This window comes from Sciurus vulgaris, assembly GCF_902686455.1.
Source record: "Sciurus vulgaris genome assembly, chromosome: 10".
In the NCBI taxonomy this organism is placed as follows: Eukaryota; Metazoa; Chordata; class Mammalia; order Rodentia; family Sciuridae; genus Sciurus; species Sciurus vulgaris.
The window spans coordinates 95,560,954-95,577,388 of record NC_136470.1 but is presented as its reverse complement, the minus strand read 5'-3'; the positions used below and the strand labels follow the sequence as shown (position 1 = coordinate 95,577,388).

The window sequence follows — 16,435 nt, the reverse complement described above, 5'->3', positions numbered from 1 at the left end:
TATAGAGGTCCAAAACTACTGCAGCTATGTTAAGCAGAAATAGATGTCATACAGGGAATGGGGTATTTACACAGCCTCTGGAAGTACTAGGAGACTAAACTTAGGTCTTTGGGATTGATTCCCTTAATGCTGCAGAACTGACCTGCTGAAGAAACCCCAACCTGAGATCACTCCAGGAACCACTGAATAAAGGAACATGCTACTTAGTGTAGTCTAGAGAATTGGTGATTGCTACTGTCATCACCAAATTGCTACTGCTCCCCAAATCCACAAATCCACTCGTCAATGACACTATATGTGAAGTCCAGCCTCCAACTGAGCAGCAATCCTCCTGTCAACATCCAAGAAGCCGAGGAACAGACACAGGAATAAATGTTGCTTTGGAGAAGGCTTGGACCTCGACAACCTTGCTTACCAGCAGAAAACTGCCAAAATGGCAGAAAGATGGCCATTCCCCAACTGCCCTGTCTCATGCCACCTTTGTTTCATACAATTATACACAATGGTGGGAACTGTTGTAGATCAGGAAGTTTGTCTGAAAGGAAGTCTGCAAAATCTGGTCTTTAGTTCTCTGGCTTCTGAAATACAAGAAGGCACGCTGGAAAGGCATCTGAGTGGAATAGTCTGAGGCATCTGCTACAGACCACAGGGAATAGGCCTTGTTGGTCACTGTAGCTTGGAAGCAAAGGTACATGAGAGTCCTGATGTTTCTCTAACCTCACTCTAGCCAGCCAGCACCACCTCAGGGGCTTCATGGACCAGGATGAGCTAGGCTAGTGCTTTTGTCTTCTTTTTAATTGTCTTTACCAAATTCCATGTGAGCAGGAATTAACTAAGAGTATTTTTTTTTTTTTTTTTACATTGAAAAAAAAAAAAGAGAGAAAAGAAAGAAAAAAAAAAGTCACCAGATCTGTACAGGGGCAGGCACAGGGCACTGCAGCCAGAGGGAAGTGTAGGTGGGGGCAGCAAGGGCAACTCTGCTCCCAGGCAGTGTGAAGCCCCGGGGCTTTAGACGGGGATGGGGTAGAGGTGGGGAAGATGAGGCTGGAAAGGTACAGAGGGCCATGCCATAAGGAAGTTGGCTTTATTCTATTGGCCATTGTTAGGGTAACTGTGAGATTTATTGTCTTAAATGGAACACTTTTGAGGGTAAAAGGAAGTGCCAAAAATAACTGGAATTTAATTTTTGAATATTTATTAACCATCAAGTTGATTCTGTTAAAAACATTTTGAATATAATTTTTTCTCAAAATATACAAACATTTACCTTGAGCCAGGTACAGTAGCACAGGTACAGCAACGTGGGAGGCTAAGATAGGAGGATCAAATTTTGAGGCCAGCTTCAGCAATTCAGCAAGACTCTGGCTCAAAATAAAAAAAATGAAAGGACTAGGGATATAGCTCAGTGGTAGAATGACCCTAAATTTGATCACTAGTACTGCAAACAAAACAAAACAAAATTATCTTGTACATTGAAGCAAAAAACCAAAATCCTGTTTATTATGTGAACAATAAAAATAGCATGAGCAAAATTATTACTCTGGCGATGTCACATTTTGATTTGCTTCTACATCTATCTCTAATATCATGCCATTAGTATTTTTTCTGAAGAATAATGTATATTTTCAATATTATTGAAATGTATATTTTTAATAATAATGTATATTTTCAATATTATTGTATTTTCATGTTTTAATAAAACCAAGTAATATTCAAAGGTCTATTTTATGATACACAGGTTATAATATTTGATAACCACAATGAATTCTTTTTTTTCTTAATTGAGCAAATACACTCCCTGCAGGGTCAAAAGAAAGTGCAAAACAAATTCTGCTAAATGGAGAATATTCTTAGTACAATTTTCTTTTTTTCATTTTGGAATGTGTAAACATCTCAGGCCATTTTCCAATTTATTCAGTGTACCTTTCTACCACAAATATTTTAACAAGATGAAACTCATCAAATAAATTGTTTATAGTGATTTTTGCCAAATATAAGTATCATAAAATAATAGACTTTCTTTATTCCATTCCAGAGTATATATAAACTCATTCATTTTATATAATAGCTCTATCAATTGGTTCTCTTAAATAATATATCCTGAAGGACAATTATAGAATGCTGATATTGAAAATTACATACCCTTAAGTTCTTATCATTTAATTGAATTTGTTCAGTTTCTCCTTGTTTTTGGAGGGATAATTTTCAATGCATTTGTTGTTGCTAAACCTGTTTTTAGTAATCAAAATACATTAACAACTTATTAAAACAATTTCTTCATCAATTACTTTGATTAAAGACTTGTAATTTTGAACAGAATACGATGAAATGTTAGAGGACTTGTTTATTTAAAAATACTCAGGGATTTCAAGATGGCGGCCTAGAGGGTGGCTGCATTTCATGTTGCTCTAGGACTCAGGATTCAAAAGAGGAGATATAGAGAGACTTGGGACCAACTCAAAGCAGCTGGGTGAGTCTCTCCCGTTGGGGAGGCGTCCCAGAGGGGGCGGTCATCCCGGAATGCAGGGAACTTTGTGAAGTAGAGCTGCCCGGCGAGACACCCCTCCCCCTGCTAGAGCAGTGAACTCGGACAACTGGGAACGTCGTAGAGGAGGCCGCTCAGCACAGCGCTGGGACTCGGAGCAACCACTGGGGCTCCGGGCAGCGGCCCAGAGGAGGGGCTGCGAGGAGAGCTGTTTGGACTCAGAGCGACCACTTCTGAACACCGGGGCCTGCGCGGAGGAGGAGGAGGAGCGCGGCGGGTCACTTGCACTCGCAGTGACTGCGTTGGAGCTCCAGGCGGCTGCTCAGAGGAGGAGGCGAGTGCTGAGTTGTTTGGACTCAAAGCGACTGCTCCTGAACACCGGGGGGCTGCCTGGAGGAGGCGTGCAGTGGGTCATGTGGACTCAGAGCGACTCAGAGCGACTCAGAGTGACCTCTCCTGAACACCCGGGGGGCTACCTGGAGGAGGAAGAGGAACGGGGCGGGTCACGTGGACTCGGAGTGACTGCCCAGGGCTGTGGGCAGTTGGCGGGAGGAAGAGGCACGCAGTGAGTTGCTTGGACTCCTAGTGACTGCACCGGAACACCGGGCGGCTGTCTGGAGGAAGAGGCATGAGGTGGGTCCCTGGGACTCGGAGTGATTGTACGGGGCTCCAGGTGGCTGCTCAGAGGAGGGGCCGCATAGCCAGGTGATTAGGTGCAGAGCAGGGTCCCAGGACCTAGGAGGCTTCTTGGTGGAAGAGCCCCACAGACACACGCTTAGGGGCAGAGCGAAGGTTCCAGGCCTGCGGGCAGATTCTCTGAGGAGGGGCAGCCTAAGGAGACTTGTCTGAGAAGGGGGAGGCTCCCAGGCCCAGGAGGTAGGGCTGGGCCCCTGGGAACGTTGCAGAGAAAGGCAGCCCAGCCCAGGCAGTAGCTGTAGATTGAGGGGAACCTCTAGGAGGGGAACTGACCAGCGAGACCTGCACACCGGGTGAATCTTCCCTGCCGGGTGAGGTTTCCCCACAAGAACGGTGAAACCAGAGACACAGGCCCAAACAGGCCTTGCCTAAGCCCGTAGCCTAGTTCCCCTTTGGATGACCATTGGTCAACAAGTGGAGGCACCTCTGCCCAGCAGGGAATATACCCCACCTGAAGGCCACCACCCCTAGAGAGGCACCTTCCTTGTGGAGCACCACATTATCAACTTCCTCCAAGACTTCAGCCTACTGAAGGCTAAGAGGGGATATACTAGAAATCTTCAGGGACATTGTAAGTCAATAGAGGAAATCTGCAATATCTCAGCGGTCCACTGATACCTGAACAATATGAGAAAACAAGGGAAGAAAATGCCCCAAACATTGTTTGTTGAACAAACAGAGAAGATGGTAAGAAATCATGAACAGAAACTACAAGAACTATGGGATATCATGAAAAGGCCAAATTTAAGAATTATTGGGATTGAGGAAGGCTTAGAGAAACAAACCAAAGGAATGAACAATCTATTCAACGAAATAATATCAGAAAATTTCCCAAATCTGAAGAATGAAATGGAAAATCAAGTTCAAGAGGCTTATAGGACTCCAAATACACAAAATTACAACAGACCCACACCAAGGCACATTATAATGAAAATACCTAACATACAAAATAAAGACAGAATTTTAAAGGCTGTGAGAGAAAAGAACCAAATTACATTCAGGGGGAAACCAATACAGATATCAGCAGATTTTTCAATCCAGACCCTAAAAGCTAGAAGGGCCTGGAACAACATTTATCAAGCCCTGAAAGAAAACAGATGCCAACCAAGAATCTTATACCCAGCAAAACTTACCTTCAAATTTGACAATGAAATAAAATCCTTCCATGATAAACAAAAGCTAAAAGAATTTACAAAAAGAAAGCCAGCATTACAGAACATTCTCAACAAAATATTCCATGAGGAAGAGATGAAAAACAAAGAAGCAAATCAGCAAAGGGAGGAATTATCCTAAAGGAATTGTCAAATAAAGGAGGAACCAAGTCGTGTCAAATAAATAAATAAATAAATAAACAAAATTTAAAAAATGAACCAAATGACTGGGAAACCAAATCATACCTCAATAATAACCCTGAATGTTAATGGCCTGAATTCATCAATCAAAAGACATAGATTGGCAGATTGGATTAAAAAGAAAGATCCAACAATATGTTGCCTGCAAGAGACTCACCTCATAGAAAAAGATACTCATAGACTAAAGGTGAAAGGATGGGGAAAAACATACTATGCACATGGACTCAGCAAAAAAGCTGGAGTATCCATCCTCATTTCAGATAATGTGGACTTCAAGCCAAAACTAGTCAGAAGGGATAAAGAAGGACATTACATACTGCTTAAGGGAAGCATAAATCAGCAAGATATAACAATCATAAACATCTATGCCCCAAACAGTGGCTCATCCATGTATGTCAAACAAATCCTACTCAATTTCAGAAACCAAATAGACCATAACACAATAATACTAGGTGATTTTAACACGCCTCTCTCACCACTGGACAGATCCTCCAGACAAAAATTGAACAAAGAAACCATAGATCTCAATAACACAATCAATAATTTAGACTTAACAGACATTTATAGAATATACCATCCAACCAAGAGCGAATACACTTTCTTCTCAGCAGCAAATGGATCCTTCTCTAAAATAGACCATATATTATGCCACAAAGCTAATGTTAGCAAATACAAGAAGATAGAGACACTACCTTGTATTCGATCAGATCATAATGGATTGAAGTTAGAAATAAATGAAAGAGTAAAACACAGAAACTATTCCAACACCTGGAGATTAAACAATATGCTATTATATGATGAATGGATAACAGAAGATATTAGGAAGGAAGTTAAAAAAATTCATAGAGGTAAATGAGAACAAAGAAACATCATATCAAAATCTCTGGGACACTATGAAAGCAGTACTTAGAGGGAAATTTATTTCATGGAGCGCATTTAATAAAAGAAGTAAAACTCAACAAATAAACGACCTAACACTACAACTCAAAGCCCTAGAAAAAGAAGAACAGACCAGCACCAAAAGTAGTAGAAGACAGGAAATAGTTAAACTCAGAGCTGAAATCAACGAAATTGAAACAAACGAAACAATACAAAAAATTGACAAAATAAGTAGTTGGTTCCTCGAAAAAATAAACAAAATTGATAAACCTTTAGCCACACTAACAAAGAGAAGATGAGAGAAAACCCAAATCACTAAAATTGGGAATGAACAAGGAAATATCACAACAGACAGGATTGAAATACAAAACATAATTAGAAGCTATTTTGAAAATCTATACTCCAACAAAATAGAAAATTTTGAAGACATCGACAGGTTTCTAGAGGCATATGAATTGCCTAAACTGAACGAGGAGGACATACACAACTTAAATAGATCAATTTCAAGCAATGAAATACAACAGGTCATCAAAAGCCTACCAACAAAGAAAAGTCTGGGACCAGATGGGTTCTCAGCTGTGTTTTACAAAACCTTTAAAGAAGAGCTCGTTCCAATACTTCTCAAAGTATTCCATAAAATAGAAGAGGAGGGAACCCTCCCAAACTCATTCTATGAAGCCAATATCGCACTGATACCTAAACCAGACAGAGACACATCGAGGAAAGAAAATTTCAGACCAATATCCTTAATGAACATCGACGCAAAAATTCTCAACAAAATTTTAGCAAATCGCATACAAAAACATATTAAAAAGATAGTGCACCATGATCAAGTGGGTTTCATCCCAGGGATGCAAGGTTGGTTCAACATCAGGAAATCAATAAATGTAATTCACCATATCAATAGACTTAAAGTCAAGAATCACATGATTATTTCAAAATAGATGCAGAAAAAGCATTTGATAAAATACAGCACCCCTTCATGCTCAAAACACTAGAAAAAATAGGGATAGTGGGAACATTCCTTAACATTGTAAAGGCCATTTATGCTAAGCCCATGGCTAATATCATTCTAAATGGTGAAAAACTGAAAGCATTCCCCCTAAAAACTGGAACAAGACAGGGATGTCCTCTTTCACCACTTCTATTCAATATCGTCCTTGAAACTCTAGCCAGAGCAATTAGACAGACCAAAGAAATTAAAGGGATACGAATAAGAAAAGAAGAACTCAAACTATCCCTATTTGCTGATGACATGATTATATACTTAGAGGAACCAGGAAATTCCGCCAGAAAACTCTTAGAACTCATAAGTGAATTCAGTAAAGTAGCAGGATATAAGATCAATGCACATAAATCTAATGCATTTTTATACATAAGTGATGAATCTTTGGAAAGAATAATCAGGAAAACTAGCCCATTCACAATAGCCTCGAAAAAAATAAAATACTTGGGAATCAATCTCACAAAAGAGGTGAAGGACCTCTACAATGAGAACTACAGAGCACTAACGAAAGAAATTAAAGAAAACCTTAGAAGATGGAAAGATCTCCCATGTTCTTGGATAGGCAGAATTAATATTGTCAAAATGGCCATACTACCAAAAGTGCTATACAGATTCAATGCAATTTCAATTAAAATCCCAATGATATACCTTACAGAAATAGAGCAAGGAATTATGAAATTCATCTGGAAGAATAAGAAACCCAGAATAGCTAAAGCAATCCTTAGTAGGAAGAGTGAAACAGGGGGTATTGCAATACCAGATCTTCAACTCTACTACAAAGCAATAGTAACAAAAACGGCATGGTATTGGTACCAAAATAGAAAGGTAGATCAATGGTACAGAATAGAGGACACAGACACAAACCCAAATAAATACAATTTTCTCATACTAGACAAAGGTGCCAAAAATATGCAATGGAGAAAAGATTGCCTCTTCAACAAGTGGTGCTGGGAGAATTGGAAATCCATATGCAACAGAATGAAACTAAACCCATATCTCTCACCATGCATGAAACTAAACTCAAAATGTATTAAGGACCTTGGAATCAGACTAGAGACCCTGCATCTTATAGAAGAAAAAGTAGGTCCAGATCTTCAACATGTCAGCTTAGGACCAGACTTCCTCAATGGGACTCCCATAGCCCAAGAAATAAAAGCAAGAATCAATAACTGGGATAGATTCAAACTAAAAAGCTTTCTCTCAGCAAAGGAAATTATCATCAATGCGAAGAAAGAGCCTACAGAGTGGAAGAAAATCTTTGCCAATCATACTTCAGATAGAGCATTAATCTCCAGAATCTATAAAGAACTCAAAAAACTCTACACCAAGAATGCAAATAATCCAATCGACAAATGGGCTAAGGAAATGAATAGACACTTCATAGAAGAAGATCTACAAGCAATCAACAAACATATGGAAAAATGTTCAACATCTCTAGTAATGAGAGAAATGCGAATCAAAACCACCCTAAGATTCCATCTCACCCCAATTAGAATGGTGATTATCAAGAATACAAGCAACAGAAGGTGTTGGCGAGGATGTGGGGAGAGAGGTACACTCATACATTGCTGATGGGTCTGCAAATTAGTGCAGCCACTCTGGAAAGCAGTGTGGGGATTCCTTAGAAAACTTGGAATGGAACCACCATTTGACCCAGCTATCCCACTCCTTGGCCTATACCCAAAGGACTTAAAATCAACATACTACAGAGATACAGCCACATCAATGTTCATAGCTGCTCAATTCACAATAGCCAGACTGTGGAACCAACCTAGATGTCCTTCAATTGATGAATGGATAAAGAAACTGTGTTATATATATACAATGGAATATTACTCAGCCATAAAGAATGATAAAATTATGGCATTTGCAGGCAATTGGATGAAATTGGAGAATATCATGCTAAGTGAGATAAGCCAATCTCACAAAACCAAAGGTTGAATGATATCGCTAATAAGTGGATGAGGACACATAATGGGGGGAGGGAAGGGTTAGTGTTAGGGTTAGAGTTAGGGTTAGGGAGGGGGGCAAGAATGGAGGAAGGAAGGGCTGTATAGAGGGAAAAGAGGGGTAGAAGGGGTGGGGGGAAGGGAAAAAATAACAGAATGAATCAAACAACATTACCCTATGTAAATTTATGATTACAGAAATTGTATGCCTTTATGCCACGTACAAACAGAGAAACAACATGTATCCCATTTGTTTACAATAAAAAACAAATACTCAATTCCACTGTGGGACACTTATGTTGCTATTTTAAAAAAATTCTTCAAAAGCTCTCATCCAACTGACCACAGGCAGCAAAAGGTGAATATATGTATAACCAGACTGAACAAAATTTTATCTTCAGCACAGACTTTATGTAGTTTAATCATTTATGTCTACGTGTACATGTATGTGTAAAATTTGAGAACTACAGCTTTTATTTTGAATTGTAGAATATCACAACTTGTGAGATAAACTCAGGAATTTCATGTGTATACCACACCAATTCCAAGTATAAATCTGCTCCATAGTTCCTATTTTTCTTAATTTTATTAAATTTTTGTTTCTACCACAATAGTAGCCTCTACTAACATTTCTGCTTTATCACACATACAAAAAGAACCTTGTTACTTTCAATATTGAACACTGTGAACTAAATTCACAATAACATCCAAAAAATGTCAGAGGTTTAGCTCTGCCAGAATGAACTATTTTCTTATTTCAGAAAGTGAGGAAAATAATTGAACAATTTTTGTAATGAGCTGATTTTCTTTTTGAAGCTGAAGACTGATGTAAAAATCTTGCACCATTTAAGTGAAAAGTTCTGTTAATGGAGACAACACACTGACAATCATCACTTTATTTCCATACTGGTTCACAGGAACTTGGAATAAGAAAATGAGCAATGTTCACTTAGAAGAGCCATCTGACTTAATGACAGAGTCATGCTCTTCAGGTGTATATGATATGGAGATGTACTGTCTATAGCAGCATGTGTTAGACTCCCATGTTTGGGCAAATTTTTCTGTAAACTTTTAGAAGAATTTCTGAAAACTCTTTAGAAGAGCTCCTTCAGAAAATTGGTGTCTTCTGGTTTTCACCTGGCTGGTGATATTTGTAGGTCACTTGATAGATAGTGATTCTCAACAAATACTTGCTTTCTAATAACTTTTCATCAACTTCCTTGAGAAATGGAAAGTTAATCTTAATTTTTTTATTAAACTTGAATTTTTTAGCTCATTGCAGCTGAAAAGGTTATCACAAAACAAAATGCATTGATAAATGAAAATATAGACTTACACTGTACACAGATGATACCATTTTAGTAAAAATATTCAGACCGTTCTCTATGTGTGCTGACAGGATTGGTCAGTCTCTATATCTTGCACAGGTTTTACTTATATTTGACTTATGATTTTCATGCTTCCTCCTGAATCATCAACTGTCAAACTTCTTGTACCTTGAATGCAGAGCTGCTGGACAGGAGTCAATTGACCCTTCCCAACCTTATCCAAGTGCCCTTCACTTTAAGACTGAATTATGAAGGAATAGCCCTAGTCAGGCTTGGAAGGGGAGTATAACTTTAGCTGAATCTTGAAGGAGTTGGGAAAAGAGAGTTGGGTTACCAGTGGAGAGCAAATTAGTCATCACATCTGATGGTTTAATCAAGTGTCAGAATAAGAAATCCATTCATTGTAACATGCTTCTCACACAGCCATAGAAGAGACCATCAGGAGCTGGAAGTTTAAAGCAGACTTCCATTAAATGCACATAGTTTATTTTAATAACAATATCAAAAATATTACTTTTAAGACATAAAAATTCAGGGCAAATGCTAAATAAAATGGGACACGGGGACAAGGGGTATCAACCACTGTTTTGGGAAAATTAGAGCATATTGTCTCCCTAACCATAGGGGACTGCAGCAGATTTTAGCCAAGGGAATCAGATAATTAAATTTATGCTTTATAGGGATAAATTTGAAAAGCTGATGTTAATAAGCTGTACAGATTATGATGAAACAATTTGTAAAGGGGGATCATTTTAGAGATTTTGGTAACAATAAACATTTACTCTTAAATTCCCTAACATAATTATGGTCAGTGTCACCTACAAACATTTCAAAAGAAATGTGACTTTGTACATGGAACATTTTTTAAAATTTGTTCTTTGCAGATATACATGATAGTAGAGTGTATTTTGACATATTATGCATACGTGGAATATAACTTATTCTAATTAGGATCCTATTCTTGTGGTTGTACATGATGTGGATTTATATTGGTTGTGTATTCATATCATGAACATAGTAAAGTTATGTCTGATTCATTCTACTGTCTTTCCTGTTCCCATCCCTTCTCCTTTCCCTTTGTTCCCCTTTGTCTAATTCATTGAACTTCTATTCTTTACCACACTTTTTGTGTGTTAGCATCCAAGTATCAGAACATTCAACCTTTTTTTTTTTTTTCTTTTTGGTATTGGCTTATTTCACTTAGCATGATAGTCTCCAGATCCATTCATTTACCAGCAAAAGTCATAAAGTCATTCTTTTTATTGCTGAGTAATATTCCATTACAGAACATTTTAACAGGGTTTCAAAGTGAGGTGGGAGTATAGAGTCTTAGGGAATTTAGAAAAATAGTCTCTGTTAGAGATTACTAGGTGATCTCTGTTTTAGTTTGTGGTGCTGTTCAAAATATCTGAGATTTGATAATTTATAAATAATAAAAACTTATTTCTTATAGTTCTGAGGGCTGTAAAGTCTGAAATCAAGGTGTTGGCAGTTTTGGGTATTGGTGAGGGTCCCTCTCTGCTTCCAAGCTGGCACCTTATTGCTACATCTACCAGGATGTCAACCGAATTTAACATGTTTTTTTGAGAGGGCACAAATGTTTAAACAATAGCCAAACCAGTAGTCATGATAGTCTTTCTTTTTGACAGAATTCTTGATTTTTCATCTGGATACATGTGTGCTGCACCTCCCTTGCAGCCAGAGGTAACCATTTAACTGAGCTCTGCTGATTAATGTCATCTGGAGTGTAGCACAAATTTCCTGAAGTGTTCTCAAGGAGATGGAGAACATCCCCTCTATTGCTCTTTCCTGCTGTCTGGGATGCAGACATGGTGGCTGAGCTCAGGCAGCAAAGCCCCATCCTGACTAGGAAATGAGGTGCTAAGGGCTTCAAAACATCTGAAGGGAAAAACACATTCAAAGGGGAGAGAGTTCAGATCCCTGTAAGCTGTAGCCATCTCATTGATCCTGGGAAGCCTCCCTCCATATTTCCTTCATTTGGAAAAGAATGAAGTTCTAACTTATTTAAGCTGCTATCACTTTGTGTGTCTATCACATCAACTGAACTTAACTTGAACTGACTTACATAGGATAATATTCACTTATAAAACAATCAGACAAAACCTTTCTTATTTGATTTTCCTATCAAACCTGAGACTGGCTTTGAACTTGCAATTCCCAGCCACTGGGCTTATAGGCCACTGCCACTATGCCCAGCCAGGTTAATTTTTGAAGAAAAATTTAACTAACTTTTTTATAGGTTCTAATAACCTATAAATATATGCTTGTTTATATTTTTCAATCATTTTTAAAAATATCAATATGATTAGATTATGAAGTTACTACATTAATCACATATGAGGCAATTATTTTCATTGTCAGGAAAATTTATTTCAAAGAATTTGCACGTTCAAGTTGAAGGGCTTCTTTGGAGGCAAAGTTTTCATGAATTCTAAGATAATGACATATTTTTAACCTCCTGGAAGCCAGATGGTGGAAAGGAACAAGAAGACACTCAATGGTGAAGTTTTCTCAGTATTTTATGGAATATTACAGAATTTCTTCAAAGTCCCCTTAATATGCATTTTGAAAGCATAGCTGTGTAAATTCAACAATTGGTGGCATAGGAGATATTCATTTGCATTGACTTAGGATGCCAGTTCATACATTAAGCTTCTAGAATTCTGGGGATGCTTGAAGATACCAGCAGATTTTGTCAATCCACTGATAATTAAAATAAAGAAAGAATGGGGGAAAACACGTGAACATTGTCTAATCTTGTGAAACATGTTTAAACACAAATCCTGTTACAAATTTTTGACATACTGGAAAGAATACTTATTTGGGCTATTCCATTATTCTGTTTTTGAATTACGTCATGTTCAATATATCCCTTGTACTCTATAAAACCATCGTATATCCATTCTGTTAGTAGTAGTTTTGATTTTTTTTTTTTTTTTTTTTTGGTACCAGAGATTGAACCCAGGGCTGCTCAACCACTGAGTCACATCCCCATCTCTTTTTATATTTTATTTTGAGACAGGGTCTTATTAAGTTGCCTAGGGCCTTGTAAGTTGCTGACGCTGGCTTTGAACTCACAATCCTCTTGACTCAGCCTCCCGAGCCACTGGGATTACAGACTTGCATCACTGTGCCCTCCGTTATGTAGTTTTGAAAGAGTTAAAAGCACCTCCAGAGAAGTCAAGAGGCTCCAGTTAATTATTAGCAGGCTTTCCTTTTATTAGATGCTTTTTAAAGATTAAGCAAAACCACTCCTTATGTTTTTCTACGATCAAAAGGCATAAAAGCATCATCAGATATAAATGCTGATGATGTTCATTGAAAATACAATAACGGCACCTCTGATTTTATCATGTATTTTTTATGTGTACTCAAAGATTACATTGTGAGCATCAACGTCTGTCTGTATTTGCAACACAGGGGACTGGGAAATCACTAACATTACCTAATTCCAAGTTTTCCTTCTGTTATAAACAACTCTGAGAACATAATGTTTCACCGTTACTACGAATCAAGTAAGTTGCCCCAGCCCTTTGCTGACATTTACCAATGATGGCAATGAATGACAATAATTGGAAATAGGTTATTTTTAAATTTTAGAGGGAAAAGCTTAAATGGTCCTAAGAGACTAGAACTTTTACATAAAGTGGTTGAGGAAGCTAATTTCCAGAGTAAAAATAAAAATACCCTGAACTCATAAGAGAGCAATGGAATTTGTTACTATCTAGCTTAACCACTTGGATCCAGTTAGTAGCTTTATTGGAAATGTCAGAGGCATTCAAAGCTTTTTTTGTATTCTGTAAAGATCTTCAAGTTCTTAAATTCTACTGAGCATTGGCTCCTTTCAGACCATGGTGAGCTTCTTGTCAGTGATCTTTGAGGGCCTCTGAGGTTGGCGTGGTGGCTTGGCCTTGCTCCATGGCACCTGAGTTGCCTGCACACTTCACATAACAAGGCTGTAGAGGCCCAAATGCCATGGTCAGGATTATTCTCAGGGCTCCTTGTGAAATAACAGGTGGCATCTAGAACCACTTGGAGGGAGGGTGATGTGTCTAAGAAGTCCTGGCTTCCGAGGAAAGTTTCAGTTTGAAGTTGAGGGGAGGCAGCATTTTTAATTCTCTGTCTTCTCTTCCTGTGGATCGTGATGCATAGATGTTTGCTCAAACACTAGCTACAAAATAAGCTTTAATTATTCTAATCAAGAAATATCTCCCTCTATCCTTCATCCCCTTCCCTACTATAAAAATAAAGAAAACAGCTGGATAATTGTAGGCAGTTGGAAGATTCAAAATAGTTACCACCATGTGTTACGTTCCTACCAAGGAAGAGGTGAAAGGGACAGGGAGTTGGGTGGTGATTTGCGAGTGACTTGGAGGTCTTCTCCAAGTAGTACAGAACACGTGGGCTTACTTGGCTGAACACCGCCATTCAATCTTATGAATTGGGGTTTCTCTGCGGTTCTTTAGATAACCAAAGGGCTGAGAGTTGTGATCTGTGAGTGTTATTCCAGGAAGATTTCTAGTCATCACAAAAACAAAGGTATCTGTCTCTCCTTGTATTCATTAAGTGATTGTCTTCAATATGATGACCGAAATGTTTCAGAACATTCTGAAGTTTGAGGGGCGTGTTTTGCTGGGTTGCTCTCACCCCTGGCCCTGTAGACTCTCGCATCACACTCTTCTCTACTAAGCTCTTCCCATCACCCCCCTTGTCTTCCAGAGTGGTCCTGCTTTCCTGTTTGCTCCTGACCCACTTACCACACTGAGTAGTCACAATTGGTTTTTCACATGTCTTTGCTATTGGATCGTGAACTGCTTGGGATCAGAGACTTTGTTCTTATTTATCTTTGTATAAATAATAAATGCATGGGGTGTCTAGCAGTACTTAATACATTATTGGTATAAATAAATGAATAGATTACAGCTTTAATAATATTGTTCCGGGGGCTGGGGCTGTAGCTCACGCACTTGCCTAGCATGTGCAAGTCACTGAGTTTGATTCTCAACACTGCATATGAATAAATAAATAAAATAAAGGTCCATCAACAGTGAAAATAATACTCAAAAAATATTGTACCAGAGTAACCCTTTAAAATATTTACAATTTTATTTACAATGCAATAGGTTAATTATAGATATTTTAGTTGGAAAGAAGCGAATAAAATCACTTGTCACTCAACTCCTAGAGTGACCACTGCAAAGATCTTTGATATGTGTTGTAGAGAGCTTTTTTTCTAGATATGGGACTAGATTTAAAAAGAGAAATAAAGAGAAATGGTATTATATGACACATGCTATCTTCTAATCTGCTTTAAAAATGCTATTATTTTGTGAATATTTTTCCATATCACATATTCTTGAACTATAATGCTTTTAGTGATGGTAGAATGTATCATAATTTATGTGACCACTCTTATTTTTGGACATTTATATGGTTTCCAATATTTTGCATCCACAGAAACTGCCACAGTGAATGTCTTTGTGCGCATCCCTGATGACTTCATTGGATAGATTCCTGTTTGTAGAATCACAGGCATAAGGGGACATGCATTTTTAAGGTCTTCAGATTACATTACAAAGTTGTAATAATTTATATTCTCACCAGTGGCTTATGACAATTTCCATTTCTCTGAATGCTTGCTAAGAATAGGTGTTGTTATATACATGTCAAAAAATTGTCAATTTAAGGTCTAAAAATCACATAAAAAATCAAGATAAAACCGTGCATCCCTGAAGTCACCCACGAAGACCTCACTGCTAGAACTTGGGTGTGTGGGGGGAGGGTTAGTTTAAAATTTTCTGAAAGTGTAGCTATATAGCGCTGGGGTCGGCAGGTTTCAGGAAAAGAGTGGAAGACAGGAGGCAGCCCCTAGGAAGCCTAGAACCTGTGTCATGGCAGTAAAGGCAGTAATCGTGGTGGCAGCACCTCAGGCCCAGGGAGAGACGCTGCATCAGTACAGATATCAGTCAGGACCAGGACTGAGGAACCACAGAAAAGACAAGACACACCAACCATCTGCAGATCAAGAGCAGGACTAGGGATAAAGGAAACAGATTGAAAGTCTGGGAGAAAGCCCACATGGGAACTAAAAGTCAGAGTTGGCTCAGGTTCTTGAGCATGTGGGATGTGGATGCTGTTTCAGAGACCATGGAGAGATGACCTTTCCATCCAAACCAGTCAAAGCTGGTTTTGACTTATGGCAAGGCACAAGGGCTGTGTGGTCTTGGGTTCTTCCCTCATTAAAAAAAAAAAAAAAAAAAAAAAAAAGAGGGGGCATTTAACAGTTCTGTTAAAATGTCTCTAAGGTTCCTTCTAACCCAGAAATTCTCTACTTCTATTTAAAAGAAAACAAACAAGGCTCTGTTTCTTGGGGTGAGAGGAGGGAAGGGTTATCCATTGTGCAACCGTGGGTTTAGCCTATATTGAGATTCATGCTTTGGGATTATTGTCTGTGACAACAAATCATCACTCAGAAGTCCACTAATAAGTTGAAATAATGACTGCATTTTGAAATGCTGAGCTGTAGTGCTGCTTCAATTTACCTGAATGAACACTGGTGATATAATCAGTAGCAAATATTTCTTTTCTACCCAAGACATCTGTCATGTCCAACTCCTTCCTAGTGGCAATCCATAAATGGGAAAAGCTGCTCCCTCAAGCGTTCTCGTTTCTCTCTAGGTCTATCATTAATGAGAACTTTGGTTGGGTTGGAAGGGACT

General features: G+C 38.4%; 1 long non-coding RNA gene across 11 annotated transcripts in view; it reads left to right on the top strand.

The window, feature by feature from the left end:
- LOC306670509 overlaps window positions 1-16,435 on the top strand; it is a 354,071-nt gene that overhangs the window by 245,030 nt on the left and 92,606 nt on the right. For 10 of the 11 annotated variants that reach the window (XR_013766405.1, XR_013766406.1, XR_013766407.1 and 7 more), the window contains one exon: window positions 15,174-15,854. The exons of the other annotated variant lie outside the window; for it this stretch is intronic. This is a non-coding gene — a long non-coding RNA (uncharacterized lncRNA). Of the gene's footprint in view, window positions 1-15,173; window positions 15,855-16,435 lie in introns of those variants that run through there. 11 annotated transcript variants of the gene reach the window in all.